The sequence below is a fragment of the Rhipicephalus sanguineus genome, chromosome 2 (genome assembly GCF_013339695.2).
Source record: "Rhipicephalus sanguineus isolate Rsan-2018 chromosome 2, BIME_Rsan_1.4, whole genome shotgun sequence".
Lineage (NCBI taxonomy): Eukaryota > Metazoa > Arthropoda > Arachnida > Ixodida > Ixodidae > Rhipicephalus > Rhipicephalus sanguineus.
The window spans coordinates 140,106,441-140,128,910 of record NC_051177.1 but is presented as its reverse complement, the minus strand read 5'-3'; positions in this window follow the sequence as shown (position 1 = coordinate 140,128,910).

Genomic DNA, 22,470 nt, shown 5'->3' with positions numbered 1-22,470 from the left:
TTTCGGTTTCTGGATTTAGCCCATGTCGAAAAAAAAAACGCCATATATATATATATATATATATATATATATATATATATATATATATATATATATATATATATATATATATATATATATATATATATATATACACACTGTCACGGGGTCGTGACCTCGACGAAGGCAGCAGTCGGCGTGTCCAAGATGAAACTCTTTATTTGGCCGAACTTGTGGCCGGGAAACGGAAAGTCAAACTGCAGCAATACACACTGTATACTGATAGCGGCGAACAGAGCGTCGGCCGTCGATAAACTGCTCTGCGGTAGCGCGCGTCGGCATTTATACATGCGGCCTCGAACATTCGAGCCTTATCGCTGGTGGCCGCGATAGTTCGAGAATAATCTCAACTGTTCGCGTTTGCGCGCTCAAGCCTATAAGAAGATTCTAAGATAATCTGGAAGGTTCCCAGATATTAGGGCGTAGCTTGCGCAAGGCGGCGGCTACGCACGCGCGCGCGCGCGCGTGTGTGTGTGTGTGTGTGTGTGTGTGTGTGTGTGTGTGTGTGTGTGTGTGTGTGTGTGTGTGTGTGTGTGTGTGTGTGTGTGTGTGTGTGTGTGTGTGTGTGTGTGTGTCGCGGACGACGAAGGCTGGCCCACCAGCCGAATCGTTAATAAAAATAGATTTCGTATGCGCATCCTTCTCTTCAATCATCTTCTATCGTACCGGACCCATCACTCTTCACATATATATATAGCTGGTTTTATCTATAAAGCCGCTGCATATATATATATATATATATATATATATATATATATATATATATATATATATATATATATATATATATATATATACTATATATATATATATATATATATATATATATATATATATATATATATATATATATATATATATATATATATATATATATATATATATATATGTATATGTATATATATATATATAAACGATGAAGTGCTAACAAAGGACCCGGAAGTAAAAGTTCAAAAAAATCAAGCACGTAGGAAAAATTCTTCTGTAAAGGACTGACGTTTCGTCCGCGGGACCGGCCTTCGTCGGAGTGATGCGAACATGCGACGGTACCGCAATATATAATGCGCAGTAACGTATCATAGCGCTGTTAATGGCTGACAAGCGGTTGTTAAAAGCACGTGGGGAAACAGTGCGCGTGATAGGACAAGAAACACGAGAATAAACGCGTGCGCACTTGCGCCAAGACAAAACGAATAAAAGAGTAAAAAATGATTAACACTGAGTAAAAATGATGAAGCCACATAACGTGTGTGTCACCGGTACAAACATCAATAGCACGTCATAGGTACAACTGCGACCAAGTTATCGATAAACATAAACGCGGGTGTAACATCTTGTCATGATCCGACAAAGCTCAAACAGGGAACTAATCTATCTGCGTGAAAGCATAGCGGCAATAATAGCGGGGATAGTCAAGAGTGTTTAGGAAACTAAATGGGTAAAAATGAAAGTTTGCCAGCGCTTTCATTCATACCACAAGTGACGGCTTTAAACTTATAGATTAAATACGATTCTCCAAGCTCTCTTTCGTGGTGGGAACGGAGACCAGATTGAAGGATTGTGGCTGTAATATTATCAAATGAGCGGCCCGGAATGTGCACGTGTTTTGATAGCGGAAGGTTAGGAATGGTGGCAGCATGACACTTGTGGTTGTTGAACCGATATCTGAAGGGCGTTTCGGTTTGTCCAATGTACTGTAATTTGCAGACGGAACATTCGAGCAAATAGATGCAATTGTAAGTGTCACACGTAAAATTTCCTTTAATTTTATAGAAGAAATCAGAAGCAGTGCTTTTAGCAATGTGTGACGTCGTCATATGCGCGCAAACCTTGCATCGTGGTTTTTTGCAAGGTCGACAACCGAAATTATCGGGAACCCTTGTTTTAGATGAAGTTAGGATGTCGTGCAGATTGCGAGACCGTCTGAAGACTACCCGAGGTGGCAATGGAAAGATTACTTTAAGATGAGCACTCTGCGCTAGTATGTTGAAATGTTTTTTGAGAATTGAGGAAACGTTTGGCACCGATGCTGAGTGTGTTAGAACTAGATTACTTTGTGCCTGAACGGATGGTTGCTTTTTAGCGCTAAACAAATCCTTGCGATTCAGTGCATCGGCTCTTTTGACGGCATCCTCAACAATGCGGGGTGGGTATTGCTGCTGGATCAAAGATTCGCGGAGTTGTACGCAGTTTGCATAAAAGTCTGACTGCTCAGAGCAAGTTCTCTTAAAGCGGAGCGCCTGACTGTACGGTATACTGGTTTTCCAATGTTTTACATGTGAACTTTTAAAGTGAAGATAACGGTGCCTGTCTGTAGGTTTCCTGTAAAGCCTAGTGGTTAGTTTGTTGTCAGAGATGCAAACTGTGACGTCCAGAAAGTTGACGGTAGAACGAGAGTATTCATGCGAAAACGAAATAGATTGGTGAACAGTGTTGAAAAGGAAGTCAACGCCTATTTGCCGATAAGGAGTGCTTGGAGGCGGTACCGGCAGCAGGAGACCACAACTCGTGCGGGCGATGGGAGTTTCGGACACTGGCACTGCGTGCAGCTCGTCATACATGTGTGCGTAGACCCTCACATTTTGGGACAATGAGATGGTTACTGCGTACGGTAAAGTGCCCGCGGAAAGCTCAAATGACCAGACGTAGCCTATGTATGCGATAGCAGTTCGACGACAAAGCAAACGTTGGTTGCGAATGCCCATGCTATCCTGGAACGTGTTGCCACCCAGAAATCTTAGGAAGAGGAACATATCAAGAAGATTCTGCTGTAGTTGTACGTACCCTCATCTCGTCCTTATCTCTGACGAATTGCAGGACGTGGTGCCCCCTTACGTCCTTGATGTCCCCAACCTTTGTAACCGCCAGTGCATTTTTTCTGTGATCATATTGCATATACATTGCCCTATCTCTCTCGAAGTATAATTTGATCCTGTCCTGGAAATGATAATTATATCGTCCAAGGCACACTTCCGAATTTGACCTGAAAGGAGAATGTTTGTCTGAACACGCATCGCAGTTCTCGGCAAGTAATTTGTCAATAATTGATGGAACCAAAATTAAGAATGGCGGAAAGTTCGGCTTGTTCGTAGAACATTACTTAAAGGGTTCCTAAACCACCCCGCGTTCGAAGACGAGGCAGCGGTTTCTTTCTCGCCTTCGCTACCCTTTTTACAGGCGGTATCCTCCTCGCCACTTATTTCTTAAAAGCACGTGTACAATGTTAGCACTAAGCGTCGAGCTTATCAGGATGTCGCGCTTGAAGGCTACACGCTGCTACTCCGCTTGCGCAGTCGGAAACACACTAAATGAAGTCACCAATCAGTTGATCGCGCACAATAGTCATGCGAGAAAAGGAAGAACGGGTGGGCGACTGCATGGCAAAGCAGTGTAGGAGACAATTCACAACTGATATTTCTCGTATGCGGACCAATCGAGAGTATGTACCGTAATGGCATCACGGGAATCACCGTTCTTGCGTAACGAAGTGCGCCAGAAGGACGAGAAACGCCGGGAGAGAATAACGCGTACGTTTTTTTTTTTTTTTTTGCATTTTGAGAGGCTGTTTACGACCTTCAATGTGTTTCCGTAGAGAGCGTTGGAAGCTGAGGACAAAGTACCGAGCGGAGCACTTCCGACTTATTACCCGCCGTTGTTGCACTGCTAATCTCGAGGGTGCGGGTTCGATTCCCGGCCACGGTGACCGTATTTCTATGGGGACGAAAAGCGAGGACGCCCGTGTACTTCAATTTAGGTGCGCACATGAACTAATCCCATGCACACAACGGAGTGCCTCATAAGGATGTCGTGGTTTTGGCTCGTAAGCGCCAGAAATTCTTACTGCAGCTTCTTTCCTTTACGGGAAACCTCGCTATCGGTACACACGCATGCCATACAAACGCACGATAGCCAGGCGCCAAACGATGGTATTCAGCGCATGGTGCACGCGACTGCGATCAGCGGAGCCCTGTCGTGAGCAACACGAGCGGGAACAGGCAAGCGTGAGGCAAGTATTCTCAAACCCCAATTCGACCGATACTCGGATGGTGCTGTCAGAAATAAAGTGGAAAGAGTGACGCGTTTCTGCGGACTGCCGTCACTTCCAACACGCGTCTGTGTGGCACACGCAACGTACGACCCAGATAACAGCTTAGTACTGTAGCGCCTCTTGTGGCGCTCCCGGTCAGCAAAAAGCAGTATCTGCTAGGGCGAGAGCCTTAGGTGCCTCATAAAACGCGAAAATTGACCATCGGCGTCAACAAGAGTGAAGCGAGAAATCGTCACGTGATGCGTCACCAGATGACGTCATCATGACATCGCAGATCCCAAATCTGTGGCGTCACGGTGAAGTCACATGCCGTGACGTCAAATGATGACGTCATCACATGACAATGTCGCTTGGTCAAATGTGGGCCGATCACGGAGGCTCTGCAAAACCAGGGGAGGTGCAGAATGGTTGCAATGCATCCGATCCTTGAGGCAGTGCAAGACTACGTCAAGTGCAGAGAGCTTTGGGAGGGGTGCGGGGGAGGGTCAATACATCCACAGAGAAGAAGAGGATGGCTTTCGCCTTCTCGCCGTCTCAGGCGAATGCATGAGAGACCCTGTGAGTTCTTTTAATCTTTTCTGCTGTATCTCGATATTGGCTGTGACAGACAGAAGCAAGCGAATGGAAAAACTGTACATTTCGAGGACCCATAGGCAGCACACTGCAGCGCTTTGTGGGTCATACCCGCCTCATCATCGGCCGGTGACACGCAGTCAGCTGCGGTGTTTGTACTTCCACAAGCGAGGCGGGAGCGTCAACAGTTAGCGGGACCGCGGAGCCCACTCCAGCTCGTTCACGACAGCGACCGCCGTCAATCGCACCGCGTAGGTTTCAAGGCTCTTTGCCACGCTCTCCCACGTTCCCGCTCTATAGCTCACAATATTACATGCGTTCTAAGCACGGTTTTGTCAGGTGAAAATAGCACTGGTATGTCCAGTCCTTAAATAACTGTTGGGGTTTTACGTCCCAAAACCACGATGCGATTACGAGAGACGCCGTGGTGGAGGACTCCGGAAATGTAGACAACATGAAAGTTATTTAACCTGCACCTAAATCTCAGCACACGAGCCTCTAGAATTTCGCCTCCATCGAAATGCGGCCGCCGCGGCCGGGATTCACTACCGCGACCTTCCAGTCAGGAGTCGAGCACCATAACCACTAGAGCACCGCGACGGAGATCTCCAGTCTTTCACACACGGTTTTGTTACACGCCGTCGAACAACAAATCTTCAGTGCAGCCTCGAATTTCTCATATTTCTTCCGCATATTGTGCGCTCTACTCATATAGTATTCCTAATTTTGTACAATTTTCTGCACTACACGGCAACTTTTGTTATGACACTTGACATAAGTAGCAGAACTCTAAGTATCTTGCGGAATCTTCTTAACTGCGGCAAAAGTTATTTAACCCTTCAGCTAACGCTAAGGAGAGCGCAGGCAAAAGCTAATGCTCTCACGAGACACTCACTAAATTGCACTGACCTTCCTCTTCGACAGCATCGTTATTTCCTATGGCTTGTTTTCGTTCGGTTGCCTAGACGTGAGCACAGTGGTTCTATGCTGGGATTTGTTCGCCGACGTGTTAATTCGTGTCTGATTCTCCTTTTATTCAGTTTATTTTATTTAAACATTTCATTCGCTGTCAATTCACATTTGGTGCGCATCAATTCACTAATTCCTTTCATTTTACAATTTTGTCACCTTGAACTCACGTTAATTCACATGTGATGTACCCCGATTACCTAAATTAAGACACTGATTATCACGTTTAGTCAGTTGGCGTACCCGGTACTACTCGTATATCAAGTCCGTTCCTCCGCCTTCTAAGATTTCTGCGTCTGTTTCTTTGTTACACTGTAACATAACCTCTGGAATCGGCCCACCTGGTAGCGTTCTCATTCACGCGACCGGCCAATCGATTTTTTTCTGTTTTTTTTTTACTCCTGATCCACATAAAGTTCTCGCCTTAAGAGAAAGCGACTTATGAATGAAAGTGCTCACGTGTGGTGTCCGAGTTTCCGGGACGGGAAGAAGAACAAAGTTGTAAATACGCATCCATCCCTCATAAGCCAGGGGCAGATGCACGAGAAAAAGCTGTGGTCGAATCCATCCTGTAGGTGAAACAAAACACGAGAGCTATAACGGTGTCGCAAAGGCCAGGTGGCCTCGAGTGCGACTTCATAGGCGTATCTACCGGGCAGGGGGGGGGGGGGGAGGGGCAGCGAGGCGCTTGCCCCCCCCCCCCCCCCCCCCCCACTGAGAAATGTTAGGGGCGGAGACCCCCACTTTCGACAGTGGTTATTGTCGGCTGCAGAATGGGAAACTAACAAGTCAGGCAAAGTTTTACTTGAACGCAGCAATAACGTAATTATGTAATAAAATTTGTCCCACGATTCTGCTGTGACGACTGTCATCCTTGTGTCATGACAACGCACTATAGGCTACGTGCAGTGCGGACTGCCTATTCCATGCTAGCGCGCCTGGCGCTCGAGCATTGCAGAGGAGGCTATCGCTCAGCAGGGGCTCTATAACATTACAGCAATCGGTCATGATTTTTTGTTCTGCCTTGCCTGAAGTTTAAGTAATCGGTGACGCAAATATTGTTCAGCACAGTAATGTGCTACTTACAGTGCGCACTTCATTTTAACGCCGCGAGTTTTCGCAGACTTGCGACGTCGAGTAACAAGAACGCGCTTTTATGGCACATTGAAAATTTTGGACGAATAGCGAAGAACCAACCATAAACAATACGCCGTATCGAAAATAGTTCATTATTACTATTTCTTTACGCAGTCATGCGTAAGTAGTAATTACGCGGTGGATCACTTACGCGTCATTTGTTGCGTCGTTTTACGAGCAGGTGCTGTGAGCATGACCCAGAAAATTTCGACCAATTATTAACAGCTAACGACCTATACGGAAGGAAAGAAAGCGGGGTAGTTTAAAGTTATAACCGCACATTTTTTCAAGGAAAACTTGAGCTTACACAGTTTTCGTAGGCAATTTACTTGGAGGAACCGGAGGGGAGGAGTAAAGGGCCCCTTCACCGCTTTCCCGTCCACCCCCAATCAAGCTGGGAAATGTAGGGGGGGGGGGGGGAGGAACGACACCTGGCATATAAATTCGTAGTCATTTATAACCTCATAACTATACACAACCAGCTCAATGTGGTTTCCTTAAGTATTAAGCGACTAAACTTGGTCTTCTTAAGAAATACTTTATATTAGAGTGCTCGTAATAAGTTCACGTGCTACGTGACGCCAACAGGCAGAAAAAGAGTGTTCCACACTCGCCGTCATGGCTACTGGCGGCGCTGACTGACGCTCCCACGTTTAAATGTACATATATACCCCATAAAGTGGACGGAGGGATGGCCGCCGCGATAGCTCAATTGGTAGAGCATCGGACCGTTATTCGAAGGTCGAAGGTTCGGTCCCTGCCCGCGGGAAGTTATCTTTTAGTCCACTTTTCTTTCTTCACATTTACTTTACATTTACTACTAATAACATCCCCTATACTTTCCTTGGCATTATTGTCTGTTAGTTCTCATTAATATTGTGTATAACAAACAAAAACGAGCCCTTAAAATTTCCACTTCTTTCCTTCATTCATAGCGAGGGTCTCGTTCTGGCAGACTTGATGATTTCAGGTAGTATGCGAGGGATTATTGGTTATCTGCTAGCTCGTAATAAGTTCACATGCTACGTGACGACAGAAGGCAGAAAAAGAGTGTTCCACACTCGCCGTCATGGCTACTGGCGGCGCTGACTGACGCTCCCACGTTTAAATACACATATATACCCCATAAAGTGGACGGGGGATGGCCGCTGCAGTATCTCACTTGGTAGAGCATCGGACCGTTATTCGAAGGTCGAAGGTTCGGTCCCTGCCCGCGGGAAGTTATCTTTTAGTCCACTTTTCTTTCTTCACATTTACACTGCATTTACTACTAATAACGTCCCCTATACTTTCCTTGGCATTATTGTCTGTTAGTGCTCATTAATATTGTGTGTAACAAAGAAAGACGAGCCCTTAAAATTTCCACTTCTTTCCTTCATTCATAGCGAGGGTCTCGTTGTGGTAGACTTGATGATTTCAGGTAGTATGCGAGGGATTATTGGTTAGCTGCCAGCTCACGTGCTACGTGACGCCAACAGGCAGAAAAAGAGTGTTCCACACTCGCCGTCATGGCTATGGCGGCGCTGACTGACGCTCCCACGTTTAAATACACATATATACCCCATAAAGTGGACGGGGGGATGGCCGCTGCGGGGTGATTCCACGAGAGATCGAACATGCCTGTCCGGTCCATATTTTTGTTTTGCCTGAATTTTTTATATGTTATGTGGGCACACTCAAAGTGCACGGAACCGAAAATCTTATTTCCAAGAAACGCTCCCAGCGCGCCAAAGAAATATTTGAGGGTGGCGGCGCGGGCCTCCTGTTTTTGCTCACTGCAATGTTTTCGTATTTCCCGGCCAAATGTAACGCGAACTATAAATGATGTGTCTAAAAATTTTTTTGCTGGTTTTAATACGCATTACTGTGAATTACATCCATGCTTTTTTATGCCGTCCTCAAAAGGAAGAAAATGTGAAAAACAGGGGCGTAGCCAGAAATTTTTTTCGGGGGGGGTTCAACCATACTTTATGTATGTTCGTGCGTGCGTTTGTATGTGTGCGTGCCTATATACGCAAGCAAAACTGAAAAATTTCGGGGGGGGGGGGGTTGAACCCCCCAACCCCCCCCCCTTGGCTACGCCCCTGGTGAAAAAATGGCAATCACGGCCGACAGCAAAAAATTGTGCTAAGTATGAGGCGCCTTGGCGCCTTTCCTATTTTCAACAGAAACTTCAAAATATTGTCAAATATAGAAAAGAGCCTTTGCAACATTTGTACGGATGATCATTTTCCTACGGGCAGCGTGAAAAAGAAAAAAGTAGTTAAAGAAGCGAGTTTTTTTCAAAAAGTTCATTCTCAAAAAATAAAATAAAAAAAAACTCCGGTCTCAATTTGGCAACAATTTCTGATCGAAGAGCGCTTATGTCAATGAACACACGCTTTTAGTATCATATGTCCTCATTTTCTTTTTTAACGAGATATAGCGGGCCAAAATGACCCTTGCTGTGTGTCACTTCAGTGCGACTGATGGTTGTTATCGGCTTGTATTGTGCGTAAATCGCAGTCTTAATTATTCTCCTGCAGCAAAACCGTGCTCTGGTGGCTTTTCGTCAAGACAAATGTATTCTCAAACTTTGTGTCTAGGGTTTGCGGGGGTGGGCTGCTGCCGCTCTCTAAAGGGCTAAACCGTACGCAGTTTGCAGCTTATATCCTCAACTTACCCCGCCATTATTCGCTAATCAGAAGCACAAGAGAAACCGCGAGCACATGGTTTAGGTGACTTTGTCAAAACTCTCCTTGCACACCAAATAAACCATCTGTATGCAGCGAAGGCCAAGCTTAATCTGTCACTAAATGCCACAATCAGCAGGCGCGCTGTTATGCAGTTGCTTTCTCCCTGCCTGCTTGCTTGCCTTCCATTACGTGCACTGTAGGCTCTAACCGTCTTTCCCATTCGACGCACACTGTGTCTAAACAACACTTATAAAAAGTTAGCTCAATAATTTCCGAGCCGTTTATTTCACTTCTCGCTATCACATGTTTTCGGCGTCGCAGATAACGTCTTCCTGTATCATCTTGACCTTTATCTCAGCGTTTCAGCAGCCAGAAAACGTGCGGTGCGGCATGATTAAGCCATAAGTGGCCGAAGCTGCCCAATTCATGAAGTTTTGTCGGCACTTTCTAAAGTGCTTTCCCACGTCGAGAACAGCAGGGGTCACTGGTGGCGCCAGACGGAAATTATCCTTAGTTTTGACAGCGAGTGTGCCCTACAAGTAATTGTCACAGCCTAAAGCGCTTAGACACCCTTGGTCATAAAATGTGAAACCACGAGCAGGTCTGGAAACTCATTCATGACAGCCGCGAAGAAGTGACGTAATGTGTGCGGCGCCGTTCAGTATAAACGTTTCGACTTGGTCTAGCTGTTCACTACACGCGATGCGCGCGGCCCATGGCTGCGCCCGAGTATTCTGTGCCAATTAGTTACGCGTTCACAAAAAGAAGATTGCTGAGAAAAACATTTTCGTTGCGCAATTTTTTTTCCTTGCTCTTTTTGCTGTTGCCTACCTCCAGAAGCTACTGTCATAGGCTGAGGATCTTCGCGACACCTGCGAGGTCTGCTAGCATTGCTTTACGCGCCTCAAGAAAAACCTGTCTACATCTAACCGCGATGAGGTAGACCAGGCATTCCTTGAGGAAGAGGAAGCGAGTGATATCTCGAACAGGCGCGCCCATCTTTCCTCTGATGATTGTAGGCGAGGTTGTAGGCTGCAAACTGTGTACACGTTAGCCCTTTAGAGGGCGGCAGCAGCCCACTTTCGCACACGCTAGACACAAATAAAATCTGAGAACACATTTTTCTTGACGAAAAACCACCAGAGCAAGGTTTCTGCTGCAGCAGAATAATTAAAACTGAGATTTACGCACAATGCAAGCTGATCACAACCATCAGTCGCACTGAAGTGAGAACACACAGGAAGGGTCACTTTGGCCAGTTATATCTCGTGAACAAAGCAAACGAGGACATATGATATTAAAACCATGTGTTCACTGACATAAGCGCTCTCCGATAAAAAATTGTCGTCAAAATTGAGACCGGAGGTTTTTTAATTTATTTTTGAAAATGAACTTTTTTGAAAAAACTCGCTTCTTTAACTATTTTTTTTTCTTTTTTCACGCTGCCCGTAGAAAAATTATCTTCCGTATAAATGTTGCAAAGGCTCTTTTCTATATTTGACAATGTTTTGAAGTTTCTACTGGAAATGAGAAAGGCGCCAAGGCGCCTAAAACTTAGCACACTTTTTTGCTTTTGGCCGTGTTTGCCATTTTTTCACATTTTCTTCCTTTTGAGGACGGCATAAAAAAAGCATGGATGTAATTCACAATAATGCGTATTAAAACCAGCAAAAGAACTTTTTGACACATCATTTATAGTTCGCGTTAAATTCGGCCGCGAAATCCGAAAACATTGCAGTGAGCAAAAACAGGAGACCCACGCCGCCAACTTCAATATTTTTTTGGCTCGCTGGGAATGTTTCTTGGAAATGAGATTTTCGGTTCGGTGCACTTTGAGTGTACCCACATAACATATAAAATATTCAGGCAAAACAAAAATATGGACCGGACAGGCATGTTCGATCTTTCGTGGGATCACCCTGCGGTATCTCACTTGGTAGAGCATCGGACGCGTTATTCGAAGGTCGCAGGTTCGGTCCCTGCCCGCGGCAAGGTATCTTTTCGTCCACTTTTCTTTCTTCACATTTACACTGCATTTACTACTAATAAATACTTTCCTTGGCATTATTGTCTGTGAGTGCTCAATAATGTTGTGTGTAACAAAGAAAGACGAGCCCTTGAAATTTCCATTTCCACTTCTTTCTTTTATATATATATATATATATATCTATATATATATATATATATATATATATATATATATATATATATATATATATATATATATATATATATATATATATATATATATATATATATATATATATTGTAACGATGACGAAGTACTCCGGCGCAGAAGCAGCTCCCGGCCCCGATGGAATTACAGTGCAAATGATCCACATTTTATTCAAGTTATCTCCTAGTGAAATTCTTAATGTTATAAATTATTCTTTAAATTATGCCTGGATCCCTTATGATTGGAAACTAGCGAAGATAATTCCGATACCTAAGAAACAAGGATCAGGTTTAAACATAGAAAATATTAGACCAATATCATTGACTTCAAACATAGTCAAACTCATAGAGAGGGTCCTGCATGGCAGAATAACTATTTGGATGGAACATAAGTCAATATTAAAACCTCAGCAAATTGGCTTTAGATCCGATTGTTCAATCTGGAGTGCACATGCAGACTTAGAGAGCCGTATACAACTTGCTAGAAAACGAAGACAATACGCCGCACTAGTGACACTCGACATTGCTAAAGCATACGACTGCGTTGAGCATTCCATTTTACTTAATAGACTACAGGTCTTAAATTTTCCACAATATATGACGGCGTGGGTAGGAGAATTTTTAAAATCACGGGAATTTTATTGTGTCAAGGATGGGTGCTCTTCATCTAAATACAAACAGAGTCGCGGGGTTCCCCAAGGAGCGGTTCTATCTCCACTTTTATTTAATATACTAATGAGTTCAATTCCAACTTGTCAGAATATCTATGTCTATGTGTATGCAGACGATATAGCATTTTTTGCAGCCGACAGTGATATTTATGTTCTACAGCAAAAATTGCAAATCTACATGAACATGTTGGAAATATGGCTTCGGTCGATACCAATGGCATTAAATGTAAACAAGAGTGTTTTTCCAATAAAGAGTTTCTCTCTCTCTCTCTCCTGGTGTTTCCTATAGCTGGTTCGATTTCACTCTCTATTGCATATAAACAGGAACCTATTCCGCAAGTAGACTCTCTAAAATATTTGGGTGTTTTATAGAATTAAAAACTTAACTGGAGTCCACATATCGAGTACATTGCAGCTAAGGCGCAACGGGCTTTGGGCTTATTGCGCAGAATGAGCAATCGCAAATTTGGTGTACGTAGGGACACAATGATAATGGTATATAAGATGTATATGCATCCAATATTAGAATTTTGATGTGTGTTGTTCTCGGGCGGACCAGCTTACAAGATCAAGCCGTTGATTATCTTGGAGCGGGAAGCTCTGCGCTTGTGTATGGGGCTCCCTAGGTTTGCAGCAGTTACTGTTATGTATCAGGAAGCGCGTCTGCCTTCATTGCTCTGTCGATTCCGTGTTTTAACAGTACAGACATTTCCAAATTTTATAGCTTGCCGGTAAGAAGAGCGGAATATGTTTTTATCAGTGATCCAGATTCCTTCTTTCTCGCTCAGTGGCCACGATATCACACACCACAGATAATCTTCGTACAAAAGAAACTGGAAATTATAAATGTCAACATCAGAGAGATAATTGTAACCAATAGCTCAAATCAGTTTCTTATGATAGATTACGAAGAGATTTTTCCTCCAAAATCCAAATTTCAATCCCACAAGTTCTTAGAGAACAGGTTAGAGGATTTTCTGATACATGCACAAACACGAAACGTAATAGCCACTGATGCTTCCGTGAACGAATAACGGGCAGGCGTAGGAATTGTCTCCCAGTCGCTTGGCTGGTCATTCGCTGTGAGGTTACCCGATTTTACTCCGGTTTTCGAAGCTGAACTCATGGCCGTCATCATGGCACTGCGAAAACTTCCGACAGACGAGATCAGGGCGATAATAATAACTGATTCGCTCTCCGTATGCACAGCACTTACAGCTTCACATAACTCTCGTGCCCTCAAGACATTTCGATCTTTAGTTCCGTCTCAGCTGAAGCACCTAAAACTAGTGTGGGTCCCAGGTCACTGTGGCTTAAAATTAAATGAAATGGCTGATGCTTTAGCGCGCGCATCGCTAGATCTCCCAATAATCCAGGTTCTTCCAGTGGTAGAATATTTCACCGCAATCAGATACAGAAAATTGGCAATTCACACTGATAGCATGGAAACAACAACAACGTGGACGGAATACAAACATCTCAACTTCCCATGGAAGTCTCAATGGAGCCAATCTAGACAATCTGAAGTTACGATCACCAGATTTCGATGCCGTGTCCCCCCATTAAATCTATACTTACACAGAGCTGGTCTGACGATATCATCCCTATGTCAATTCTGCGGAGAATTAGAAAATATTGCACATTTCTTTTTGTCTAGCCGCAGATATTCAATTATTAGATCACGACTGCTCATTACTCCGCTGTTAAAAATAGGCCTAAACTTAACTGAAGAAATTATACTAAGCTTCGGAGCCTCAGGGTTGGGATACTGCCATAGGGATGTCTTCAATGCCGTGTGTAATTTCATGCAAACCACTAAAAGTGTACCATTTTAATCTTCCTTCAAATACGCTCTTTAATAAAATGCGGTTCAATATATCTCATCTCACCAAATTGTTCTGATCAGGCTAATACGGCTGTCTGAAATACGAGCGCAATGGCATAATTTTTTAAGTATTAATTTGATATCTTATTTATTATTACCATTTCTACTCTTAATTTTTTTAACCATTTTACATTCTTCGAATAAGATTTTAAGATTCAGCTACATATTCTTGGCCCATCCCCCAGAGTGGGTACGTGCCATAGAACAGAAGGCAAAACAAACAGAAGCAGCAGCATCGAGGGTGCAGCAGAGCCTCGCGCTAGCGGACTGTGCTCGGTGCATTACGCGACCAACGATAAGCTCGACGCCCAATAAATCTCCTTTATATTTGGTGGAGCCGTGCTGGGTAACGTTTCCCCTACCTTCCTGGATCTTCGTTCTCGTAGGCTGCCTTCTGCTATGCCGGACGCCGACCAGCAGGCGCTTCCGTCACCACCTGCCACGTGCCCTGGCAGTGTTCCGCAGCATGAGCCTCCAATATTCAGCGGGACAGATGACAACGACGTTGAAGATTGGCTCTCGACTTATGAACGGGTGAGCGCTTCAAACAAATGGACCGACGCGGACAAGTTAACGCTTCAACAAATGGACCTCGCGGGTGTTGCCAATCTTTGGTTCAGGAACCACGATGGAGATGTCCAAACGTGGCCGCAGTTCAAAACGTCCATCACGGCAGTATTCGACCGACCCGCCGTCCAAAACTGCGAGCCGAGCAGCGTTTGCGCGCACGCGCACAAGAGACGGGTGAAACGTTCACCAGTTATATAGAAGACGTTGTCGACCTGTGCAGACGCGTGGACGCTGCCATGACGGAAAGTGAGAAAATCAAGCACATTATGAAAGGAATTGATGATGACGCTTTCCAAATGCTCCTGACGAAGAACCCGACCACAGTTAATGACGTTATTAGGTTGTGCCAGTGCTATGATGAATTGCGGAAGCAGAGAGCTCTGACGAGACGACCTCCCACACACGACCTGGCATCACTGCCGAGCCTGACCAACGGCTACGACCAAGCGTCGCTGATAGCCGAAATTAAAGCCTTCGTCCGCGAAGAAGTCACCCGACAGCTCTCCCTGGTGGCCTTCACACAGGAAGCTACCACAACTCTGCCATCGTCCCTCCGCGGCGTCATTCAAGGAGAGGTCGCTGAAGCGCTGCCAGCTGCCCGCGAGCAAAGTCTTGTGGCTGCTCCACTTACATACGCTGCGGTCGCTGCCATGCCCTCTCGCAAAGCACCCGTACCTTCTTTCCAGCATCCTGCGAGCTATCCTCCACCTCCGGTCCGCTAGGCCAGCAATGCCACAGCCAACCCGTGGCGCACGCTTGACAATCGCCCGATATGCTTCGCATGTCGATACCCCGGACACGTCGCCAGGTATTGCCGCCGCCGGGTGCAAGGAAACGATGACAGCCCTCGAGAGCCGTACTGCCCGCCAGACTCAAACGCACATTACGCTCCCTCTGCACCAGCGCCAGCTCGCTACCAGTCTGATCGCCGCCCTAGGTTGGAACATCTTCGCTCGCCATCTCCGCGCCGCCGCTCGCTTTCCCCTATGCGTCGACGGTCCGCACCTACCGAAGAGGGAAACTAGACGACGCAGTTCCTGAGGCAAGAACTGCGCAAGTTTCGGTTTGCCCAAGTCCTCATTCGTCACCTGCTAATGTTATTGATGTGTTCGTCGAAGATGTCGCTACAGTCGCTCTTATAGATACCGGTGCTGCTGTTTCTGTTATCGATGCTGAATTTTGCCGCTCACTTCGTAACGTAACGACGCCTCTCTCCGGATTGTCGCTTCGTACAGCCAGTGCTCAGCCCATTCAACCGGCCGCAGTCTGTACAGCGCATGTGACCATTCAGGACGTTCTGTACACGATAGAGCTCATCGTACTTTCATCGTGCTCCCATGCGATTATCTTAGGATGGGACTTTCTGTCGCGTCACAACGCCGTAATCGATTGTGCTCGTGCTGAAGTCGAATTCTGCTCACTCGATGACCCACCCTCCGTCAACCACCAATCTTCCGCTAAACTTGTCGTCAACGACGACACCTACATCCCTCCGTACTCTTCGGCAGCCGGACCAGTCTCGTGCAGCGCCATATCCGACGGGAAGGTCCTCACGCCCTCCCAGATCTTCGTTACCCGAAGAGCCCTTCCGTTGCCCTTTGCTGCTCTTAACCTTGTCGCAGGTTTCGCCACAATGCCCATTTACAATCATCACTCATGACCGCTATCATTGCTTTGTCACGAGTGCCTTGGCCACGTCGAGACGGTCAACACCACACGAATCATCTCCGTCCCCGATGGGGTGCCTTCGACGGCCGTCTGTGAACTGGGTGTCCTCTCCACGCCTGACCCAGCATCTACAGATTTATTCCGACCGTTCATCGCCGAAGATTTGGCACCTGCGCAGCGATCAGAGCTCCTTACCATTCTTCAGCACTACCGCCCTTCTTTCGACGTTGCACAAACATCACTAGGTCGTGCCTTAGCAGTCGAACACCAAATCGACACTGGTTCTCACTCACCGCTGCGGCAACGTCCATATCGCGTGTCCGCTACAGAACGCCGTGTCGTCGCCGACCAGGTGGACGACATGCTCCGCCGAGGTGTCATTCGACCTTCACAGAGCCCATGGGCGTCTCCGGTGGTACTTGTCACAAAGAAAGACGGTTCCATCCGCTTCTGTGTCGATTTCCGGTGACTGAACAAGATCACGCTGAAGGATGTCTATCCACTGCCGCGCATTGACGATGCTCTGGACTCTTTACAGAGTGCCGAGTTCTCTTCCTCGCTAGACTTGCGGTCAGGCTACTGGCAGGTGCCGATGGCGGAGGCCGATCGCCCCAAAACCGCTTTTGTCACGCCAGACGGCTTGTATGAATTCACCGTCATGCCTTTCGGACTTTGCAACGCGCCTGCTACGTTCGAAAGAATGATGGATAACGTTCTGCGAGGCCTTAACTGGAAGATCTGCCTATGCTACCTCGATGACATTGTGGTCTTCGCCCCTGACTTCGCAACACACTTGCGCCGCCTTCAGCACGTCCTTAGTTGCTTGACCAACGCGGGTTTGCAATTAAACCTTAAAAAATGTCGATTTTCCATGCGTCAACTGACCATTCTAGGCCACGTTGTGTCCAAGGACGGCATCCTCCCGGATCCCGACAAATTGCGCGCTGCTACTGCGTTTTCTAAACCTACTAGCATCAAAGAACTTCGCAGTTTCATTGGCCTATGTTCTTATTTCCGGCGATTTGTTCGAAACTTTGTGTCAATTATATCGCCTCTCACACAACTCCTTGGCGACACTAAAGATCTTTCATCGTGGTCTCCTGCCTGCGACGAGGCTTTCACCACCTTGCGAAGGCTTCTCACGACGCCACCCATTCTCCGCCATCTTGACCCTCAAGCTCCAACTGAGGTCCATACCGACGCCAGCGGTGTAGGCCTGGGTGTTGTGCTCGCACAGCGTCAACCTGGCCACACAGAATACGTCGTGGCATACGCAAGTCGCACACTCACCAAGGCCGAGAGCAACTACAGCGTCACAGAAAAGGAGTGTTTGGCCATCGTGTGGGCGCTTGGCAAGTTTCGCCCATATTTATATGGCCGTTCTTTTGACGTCGTGACTGACCACCACGCGCTGTGCTGGCTTTCGACTTTAAAAGACCCATCCGGTCGCCTTGCTCGCTGGGCGTTGAAAATTCAAGATTACGATATACGCGTGGTTTATCGCTCTCTCTGGAAGCCACTGCTGATTCCACGTGTGAGAGCACATTATCATCTCTCGACTTTGACAGCATTGCTGCCGAACAGCGCAATGACCCGTGGACTGCGTCTCTGCTAGACCTCCTCTCCGACCCTTCTCAAGTCCCAGCTTCGCGAATGCTCCGGCGCCAAGTCCCGCACTTTGCGATTCGTGACAAGCTCCTCTATCGACGCAACTACGCACCAGAGGGACGCACGTGGTCGCTCGTCGTACCGCGAGCCTTGAGGTCGGAGATCTGTTCCTCTTTCCACGCTGACCCACAGTGTGGCCACGCAGGAGTTTTCAAAACGTACGAAAGACTTAGACACCGTTACTACTGGCATGGCATGTATACTTTCGTCTGCAACTGCGTCCGCTCTTGCCGTGAATGTCAGCGCCGAAAATCTCCACCGGACATCTCCGCCGGTGAACTACTACCTTTGCCATGCCCTTCCCGACCCTTCGATAGGGTCGGTATAGATCTCTATGGGCCGCTTCCATTTCCTCCTGCCGGCAACAGGTGGATAATAGTTGCAGTCGACCACTTAACACGCTATACCGAGACTGCTGCTCTTCAAACTGCCCCAGCACAAGAGGTCACCCCTTTCGTACTGCACCGTTTTGTGCTGCGTCATGGAAGTCCTCAAGAACTTCTCAGCGACCGTGGCCGCGTCTTCTTATCAGAGGTCGTTGAAAAATTGCTCGCTGAATGTGCTATTGCACACCGCACATGCACCGCTTACCATCCGCAGACCAATGGCACTACAGAGCGCTTTAATCGCACTCTTGGTGACATGCTCGCTATGTACGTCACACCTGATCACTCAATTTGGTACCTAGTTCTCCCGTTCGTAACCTTACGCTACAATACCTCGACGCAAGCAACAATTGGTTTCTCCCCTTTTTACCTCGTTTATGGCCGTCATCCTTCCCACACCATTGACACCATTCTGCCCTATCGACTGGACGCGTCCGAGTGCCCGCCGATCTTGGAATACGCCAGACACGCAGAAGAATGTCGCCAGCTGGCCCGCCACTTTACTTCCGATGACCAGAACCGCCAAAAAGCAATCCACGATGTCCAGAACTCGACTCCCGTTTTTCTCTCGGGTGCCCTTGTGTGGCTGCCAGTGCCGCATCGCACACCAGGGCTCTCTTCTAAATTTCTTCCCAAATACGATAGGCCATACCGCGTTCTCGAACAGACTTCTCCAGCCAACTACCTTATTGAACCTCTCACGCCACCGTCTGACCTGCGGCGTCGTAACCGCGAGGTTGTACACGTTCAGAGACTCAAACCCTAGCATGATTCTACGGTCCCTGCAGACGACTAAGTCGCCACGATGGCTCCTTTTTTTCCCCGGGGCCATTGTAACGAAGACGAAGTACTCCGGCGCAGAAGCAGCAGCATCGAGGGTGCAGCAGAGCCTCGCGCTAGCGGACTGTGCTCGGTGCATTACGCGACCAACAATAAGCTCGACGCCCAATAAATCTCCTTTCTAATATATATATGTATGTACGGCGGACAGAGTCAGCGACGTCAGCCCCCCACTCGCGAACGAGTTGGTACGCCACTGCACGACTTTACACGGGACTATGAAAAAGATGGCTGATCCCTCTGCCACAGGAATCGGTATAACACGAGATTGAAACGTGTCGTCACAGAAGTAGTTTATTGTTTATAGTGCATTGGTATATGAGAGTTCGTGCAATGTCTACTGTTGTTTGGAAAATATAGCACCGCTTGATGTGGAGGCATCTCACTCACGTTGAAGCCTAGTGGCACATCTCGATACCGACGACTAACGCCCATGATCATGATTTAACCCTTGCGGTAGCTGAAGTTCTTAACATATACGTGGACACCGCATGTGGTGAATCCCGCGCAAGGATTGCACCAACAAGCCCATACTCGATATGCACTCCTTCAAAGTGTCGTGAAACGCGACGAGCGTCGTGTGTTCCTTCTAGCCTTGCCGTTAATTCTCACAGGGAGAGCGGGGACGCGGTGCGACGGCCAGGTGAGCGTCGCAGGGCTCTTTTTCTATATAGATGGATGCTATGAGCAAGGCTTGGGCTGAAGCCACCCTCCCACATTGTGTTAAAGCGTTGAAGAAATTACATTTCTATTGGAAACGCGCCAAATGGGACGGTCGTCTACCAACGGCACGTTTTTCTGTTTTTTTTTTCTCGAGCCTGGTGGCGCACGTGCCACCGCCCCGTTATAAAGGGGACGCGCATAGCACCCATCCATCCAAGCGCACTGTGATAGGAAAGCGTGAAAGACAAAAGGCGCGTCTATGTAGCCTGCGTTATGTGTGTGGCGGTAGCTCAGTGGGCTAAACGCCCGCCAGCCATCGTCGCGGACCGTGGGATCATGGGTTCTACTCTATTTTTCATTGCCATTTGATCCCTACTGAAACGTTCCGTATGCCATTCCAATAATTGCAAATGTTTTCATACGGAATCCATATGTTTGCCGTATATTTTCCATATGTTTTCCATATATTTCCGTAAGATTCTTACGGAAAGATACGGAATTATTGGAATGGCATACGGAACGTTTCAGTAGGGATGACGTTCATTTTGCTGACGTATTTCCGTGACGGAAATACGTCATGAAAATCTTGGTGGACCCCGGCATAAAACACTTTCGTGTCAATGGTAGTTGACAATACATTTTAAAAAGACAGGGTGTGCAACCACGGACACAAGAAAGAAATCAGGACACCACAAACGCCGACTAACAACTGAAGAGACGCACAACGGCGGAAAAGAAACAAGGCATGAAAACTTATCTACGCTTGCCCCTGCAATAGGCGAACCTATCAATCCGGTACGCCTGGGAGTCTACGTGGAAGATAATTGTTAAGGCAATTGATTTCATCTTTATGCAAGTTTATCGACGGCTGGCTCACGCATGCGCTACTACTATTCTCGATATGCCATGCTTCAATGATCAGGCGCGTTTCTTCACTTCTATGCCGGTACAAAACTCCGCATTCATCGAATTTTGGCGTGCATTTACAATCTCGACAATGTAAAGATAGATTAGAACGTGAGCCTCCGGTTAGCGATCGCTTACTTTCCAATAATGTCTAGTTAATGCAGCGGCCCGTCTGTCCTACGTAGAAGTGGCCGCAGCTGAAAGGGACCTTATACACCGCACTTGTATGGTAATCAGTGAATTTATTGGTGTGTTTTCCAAAACAAATATCGGTCCGCTTCTTGTCTTTTAATCGCTCATTCTTCCTTTGCACAGCGGCACAAATATTACCTAGCTTATTGGCAGCCGTGAAAACAACATGAACGCCATATCTACTTCCTACTTTCTTTAGCCTGTGAGATACGCAATGAATGTACGGTATACCTTCGACACGTTTATTCCTATCGCTTTCTGCAACCATGCTCGGACTTAACATAATGGACTTCTTAACATAATGGACATACTGGCCACTGCATCACGAGGATACCCTACATCTAAAAAAATTTGCAGTGGCCTAGCTCGACTATGCCAGGATATACGTAGCGTTAGCAAAGGTTCAGCTGATTATCCTTAGCTTTCCAGATTGTCTAGGACTATTAGCCTTCTTCTGTTCATTCTTCGTACGCTGAACCGCTAATTGCCAGGCAACTACTTCGGCATCCGATGAGATAGGCTTCTCGGCTCTTCTGCGCCGCTGAGCAGCATTTGCGCTCTCCTTCTCCATGGCGTTACCCACCTGCAAACGCCAGTCACAGGCGCTATCAAGCGGCTCCAGCGCAGTGTCAGACGGCGACTGCACAGCGAAGGCGAATAGCTGCGCGCGCGCTGACGTCAGTGTCTCTGCCGCGGCTACGACGCCATTCCTCCCGAACGCGCAGACCAGCAGCGGCGAGCCGCGCGCGGCTTTGGCATAGAGCGCGTGAGATGCCGGCTCCGGTGAGCCAACTGTGTGACATCACTGATCCTCGCGCATGCGCAGCACGGTTCATAAAGATCCACGCGAAATCGGCTCCGGCTAGGCAAGTGTAGCTAACGCTACAAAAACGCGTAACTTGTGCGTTGAAGCTATCACTCATTCTGTGCTCACACGACTTGATGAGGGCTCACTTAAGGCAAGACATGGCGATGCCATTTTTTACAACCTTCGAGTGCTTCGACGAAAAATTTAACAGCGGTTTCGAAGATCTACGAGAATACTGCCAGCACACGTGGTTCTTCTGAAACGTTAAGGAAATGTCTAGAAATTGTATTCCATTATTCTGAGGCACCTCTTTAGCAAAGCTCAGCCCTGCTCCATTTAATTCAAATTTTTCGCTCACTGAGGTTACCACAGTTTCAAAGCCCTCACCACTACAAAATATCAAGTAATGATCCACATAACGAAAAACCTTAATAACCGAATTACCTAAGGCGGCTTCCAAAAGTTTGTCAATCTCGCTAAGGTATTAATCACTAAGAACCGGAGCAACCTTTGAACCAATACATATCCCTGATTTCTGCACACAAACACCTTCCTTCAAACCTACCAGCGTCGACTTTAAATACATGGAAAGAACTT